The sequence below is a fragment of the Gossypium hirsutum genome, chromosome A01 (assembly GCF_007990345.1).
Source record: "Gossypium hirsutum isolate 1008001.06 chromosome A01, Gossypium_hirsutum_v2.1, whole genome shotgun sequence".
NCBI classification, from domain to species: domain Eukaryota; kingdom Viridiplantae; phylum Streptophyta; class Magnoliopsida; order Malvales; family Malvaceae; genus Gossypium; species Gossypium hirsutum.
This window is the reverse complement of record NC_053424.1, coordinates 87430665-87436664: the sequence shown is the minus strand read 5'-3', so window position 1 is coordinate 87436664 and position 6000 is coordinate 87430665.

The window sequence follows — 6000 nt, the reverse complement described above, 5'->3', positions numbered from 1 at the left end:
AGGTGATGCGACAGTGATATCCTCATTTGTTTTGATCAAGTAAATTTCGAGGTTGAAATTTTTTTTAGGGGGTAGAATTGTAACGCCCTAAAATCTAAGTAAATTTTTTTTGTATGTTGTATGCATAAATACATGTCTGCTTAAGTGGTTCCTGAGGAGTATTGGAGAAGTCCTAAGTTCAAGCCTTGGCTTGTACAATTTTTTTTTACTTGAATAAACCTTGTCTCTAGTCAGTAGGCTTCTTTAATAGATATTGGTAGTTTATTTCATAAAAAACCTACTGATCTAGGGGATAGGGCGTGTGGAGTGCTCTAGGGGATCTGAGGTTCAAGGCTTGGCAACGCAAAAGAGTATTTTATTTTGCTACTGACGCTAGGGAAGTGTTGTAGTTGGACTGAAATTGGGGTGTTTGAGGAGTATGGGAAGTTGTTCTCGAATTCTAGGGACTTCTTGGAGGGAATTTTGGCTGGTAGGGATGTGGATAGGTGGGTTTGGTCATTTTTTCGGTTCTTTTCTCCTTGGTGCCTAATTCTTACCTTTTGGTTTTGGCTGTTTCATATTTTTCCTTTGTGGGATGAATTGGTAGTGATCTTTCAGGGTTTTTCTCATTTTGGTCTTTTTCGGGTTTATTCTCCTCTAAAGTCTTTGATGATCGATTACCTCTGCTCCTCTCCCCTCTCATAATCAAGTCTCTCATTGGCTGAATACCTTTGCTTTGGTTGTTAGCCGACTCTTTTCTTCCTCTTCCTTACTCCAACGATTCCCTCATGACCGAATGCACTTTCTTTTCTTCTTCTTCCCTCTTTTCCTTATCCCTATTCCTTTCCCTTTTAATTTTGGTACCTTGGCTGAACACCCCATCTCACCTTTCTATTTTGCTTTCGGTTAACAAGTGTGTTTTGATCAATTGGGTTCAAGCGCATAGTTCTCTTCTCTTACTCTAGTGCTTTTGCGTTGGCCGAATATTGATAGGTAAGCCTCATATTCACTTCTTCCCCTTTCGAATTTTCACCTTGTTGAACTGTCTTTTTACTTTGTCTCTTCTTGCCGATTACCCATCTGTTTACCTTTCAGATCAATCCTTATTCTTGGTTCTCTGTGTGTTACATCATTGGTCTACAATCTGCTCAGTCGTTGTTGGTAAGTGTGGTGCAGTTGTGATGGTATTATACTTCAAGTGCGAGTCTAATATATAAAGGTGGTGTCTTTTGTGTAGGTGGAGGTCAAAGTTGATAGGCACATCCCCTGAGAATCAAGGGTGCGATTATTGTGGGCTTTTGGTAAGATGATTGTATTTGTTTTGGACTTCGTTAGTTTCCAATTGGATCATGGGTTAAAAAACTGATTAGATGATATATTAATTGTTCTTCAGGTATAAGAGTGTTTAGAGCGGGGGTTAACTCCAAATCGCATTAGGTGTGTAACCACACTATTATATTCGTAAATCGAAAAAAGCTGGAAAATATGACTATTAACACTACACGAGCGTGCGTTTGCTCGTGTGGTAATCCGAACCCATAAAACATGGGCGTTTGATAGTAGAGGCCACCATGAGCGATTTCATGGGCTTAGGCCGTTCTAGGCCACGTTGGGGCGAAACGGACTGTGTGGGCCCCACGAACTAGTCGGCCCCACACAGGTAAACCATACAGACGTGTGGAGATTACTGGGCCAGGCTGTGTAGTTCACACGGCCAATGTCAATTTTGGACTTTTGATGAAATGACCGTTATACCCCTATGAGGTAAAATGATTGATATACCCCTATGATATGTATGGCTGTAATCGAGCATGACATTATTTGCATTCTCGGATGATATTATGACATGACATATTACATGGGGATGGACTATTATATTTGGAGGAAGTGTACTGTACTGGCAGCTCTGCTGCAGATACTGTTTAGTGCCGCAACCAGTGCTATATTTTAGAGTGTAGGGATGGGTGGGTCAATTTTATCTCGACATGGAGTGTAAGACTGGACGGAGTGGAGTGTAGAGGATGGATGGGTAGGACTTCTGATTGCATTTCTGTTACTATTATTGAAATAGGCTAAGGCCCACATTGATACTGATACTGTAATGGGCTAGGGCCCTAACTGTTACTAGATTGTTACTATAACGGGCTTAGGCCCAGATTGTGATTGCCTACTGTATGACTGACTGTTGTTAAGGGATTACACATTGAGTTTCATAAACTCACCCTTTTGCTTATCTGCGCAGGTAATCCTTAGGCAGATCGGTGCTGCGAGGGACTTGAAGGTGGCCACACATCTGCTCATGCCTATAAGTTGGGCTTTTAATTTAATAGTAATTTAAATTTTGGAACTTTTATGTAATAATGCCTCTTTAAATTATTAAAATTTAACTTGGGTTTTTATTTAGTTTGATCCATATCTGCTAGTAGCAAGATGCGGGTTTAAAAAGATAAAAACTTTTCAAAACACCACGTTTATACTGCATAATCTAAAAGCTTTTGCAATAAACAATGTTTTGAAATGTAATAACTAATTAATATGATTTACCCCTTTTGCTAAGTGACATGAGTTTTTACAATGAACAAGACAACCTAAATTTTCGTTAAGATCACCAAGAGGTTTAACATGGAACGGGCTTTCCAACGAAACTATATTTTTCGAAAAACACTTCAATGTGGCATTGCCAAATTCGGCCATAATGTCTAGGCCAGGTTTGGGGTGTTACACATGCCTTGTTATGAAACCTTGAACATAATAACCCTTTAGGTTTGCTTTTGATCTTGCTTGGGCCCTCAAGCATGGTGAAGTAATCAATGATGGAAAGTAGGCACTTCTTGCCTTTTTTCTAGTGCAATCTTGAATTCCTTGAGTATAATTCTCCCAACATTAATAGACCTTTCTACCATAATTGCATACAACAAAAGCATTCGTTCCATAGAGATGGTGGAACTATGTGAGATAGGCATGAAGTTATATCGAAAAAATAGAACCATACCTTAGCCTCTGAATTTAAATATTCCGTTCGGCAAGAATGACTGCCATACTTTCTTATAATCCATTGGGATCCCAAATTTGTAACAACATTAAGTACTTGATAAAGAAAATCCCAATTGATATTGCTCATCATGGCAAAGTACTCATCTTCTTCAACATCAGGTAAGTTAAACAAATTATTAATAGATTTAGAAGTAAGTGGTACCTTCTTTTTATGAACAAGAACTTTATTACCATCTGGCATGGTCAAATTTGCATAGAACTCTCATGCTAATTCCTCTTCAGGCATTGATTGTGCATGAAAGAATTGATTCTAATTTAAAGCATCAATTCTTTTTTGAATTGACAAAGGCATAATCATCTTGTCATTGCTCTTTAAATTGAAACCATTTTCTGGCATCATGGGTTGATTTTTGAAGATAGAATCAAATATTTCCCTCGCTTCTTCATCTTGAATCACAATTGGATTTTCAGTAGTAGTTTTGGAATATCTAGTTCTTTGCGAGACATGGTAACTTTTCCCAAAAAATAAAGAAATTTTTGGCTTTTTGAGGTGGAGATTGTGGTTGCGACAAGGTTGCTCCGGCGATAGGCTTGTGGCACCGGAAGGGTTGTAGTGATAATAGATAAGTTTTGCAACAATTACGGGAATTTAGGGGAAAGTTTCGAAAAATTAGGTGGCTAGGGTTAAAGCTATTTGCTTGAATGGTGTGAAAAATATGATGGCAAAGAGGGGTTTATATGGTAGTAAATTAGGGTAAATCTATAGCAAAAATTTAGCTACAAAGGATGCTTGGGTGGCAAGGCATGGAGGGAAGGAAAATGACGGCAAAGATTCGGGTTTTTGGGGTTTATGAATGGAAATTGTATGGGTAATTTCCTCCTCTTCACTGTTTTGGGCCCCGAGCCCAAGCTACACCTATTTGAAAATTTAAACTGAACTAGAGAAATAAGTTGATTCGTACTTGGGCCAAAATTGACCCTTTTATTAAACATAAACAATTAAATTAAAATTTTCAAATAAAGATTAAAATTAATTTTTTTTTGATTACTTAAAAAATTTCTTCTTGGAGAATTACATTAAATTAATATCCTAGGAAAGGTTGGAAGGGTCATAAATGGTTCCACTTAAGTTCCAATCTCCTTAGAAAAATTTAATTTAATATACTAATTTAAGAAAAATAATTTATAAATATGTCATTTATTAAAAATAAAAATATGAAAAATCAAAGGTCTATTAAATTGAACAAGATTTTAATTCACTCAGTTTTACCACACTAATAGTGTTTGAGACGTTGACCATTAACTTTAAACATACATCCATTGTTGTCGTGCAATTCTACGGCTCCATATGGATAAACTTTGTGAATGGTATAAGACCCTTTCCATCGGGATTTGAGTTTTCCCGAAATAATTTTAGCCTCGAATTGAACAACACCACTTTTTGACTTTCTCTAAATTCACAAGGTTGTATACGACTGTCACGCCATCTCTTAATCTTTTCTTTACACATATTAACATTCTCGTATGAAAATAATCTCAACTCGTCAAGCTGTAACATTCTTCTTTCACCGGCTTACTTAAGATCCAAATTCAAACGGCAAATGACATGTCTTTCTAAAGACTAACCGATAATGAGTCATTCCTAACAGTGTCTTAAAAGCAGTTCGATAGGCCCATAGAGTATCATCAAGCCTTCGAGACCAATCTTTTCAATTAGTTCGAACCACCTTTGATCTCATGATTTACCCGTTCAACTTGCCCATTTGACAGTGGATGATAGGTAATGGCAGTTTTGTGTTTCACATCATACTTTTCAAATAACCACTTAAGCCATTTATTTACAAAGTGAGATCCCTCATCGCTAATTATAGCTCTAGGAGTCCCAAACCGCGTAAATACATGCTTATGTAGGAATTGCATGACAACCTTAGCATCATTCGTTGGGTATGCCTCGAATTTAACCCATTTGGATATGTAATCCACAACTATTGAGATATACCTGTTACCATAAGAAGAAGGAAACAGGCCTAGAAAATCAATGCTCCATATGTCAATAATTCTACCTCTAAAATGTTTTTCAAGGGCATTTTATTCCTCAATGATATTGTAACACCTTATACCCGTAATCCACGCCGGGGCGGAGTACAAGGCATTACCTAACTTAATCTCATGTATACCACCAATCTCAAATTACTGAGACTCGGTCCAAACTAAAACATTTCAATTTCTACATTAATCTTCTTATTATCGGCCTACGAGTCCCAAATCAATCGTTGATAGCTATTTGGAGCCATTCCGGGTCCTTAAACCATCCTAAAAAAATTGCCTTTAAAACAGGGCACATGCCCGTGTGGAAGGGTAACATGCCCGTGTGACCATTTTGACATGGTCGTGCTGATGGCCCGTGTGGCTCACATGGCCTAAGCTCCCTGGGACATGCTCATGTCCCATACTCGTGTAGAATTAATTTCTAATTCACACATACAAGGGTTTTCACACAGCCAGACACATGGCCGTGTTAATGGCCCATGTCCCTCACACGGCTACAACATGCCCGTGTCCTAGCTCATGTACAAAAACATGGACATTCTATTTCTGACGTCAGCATGCTCAAGATGTCACACGGCCAAGGCACACGCCCGTGTTCTAGGCTGTGTCTTTCACACTGCTGAGACACACAGTCGTGTCTCTGCCCGTGTATTTATTACCATGCATACTGACTTGAAATTTTTATGTGCAGTGGGCACACAACCAGACTACACGCCCATGGGACAGATTGTGTGTCACACACGGCCTAGACACATGCCCATGTGTCTACCCGTGTAGACAATATAAGGCTATTTACCAAGCCTCATTGTCACCCTTACATACCTAGTTCGTACAAATACCAACCAATACTAAAACAAGCACAATTCATATGACCAAATCAGCCACATTAGACATTCATTCAACCATGAAAACGTATCTTTTATAAACTCAAAATGGATGTTAGCCATAATTCAATGCTTAATACAAAATGAAGGGTTT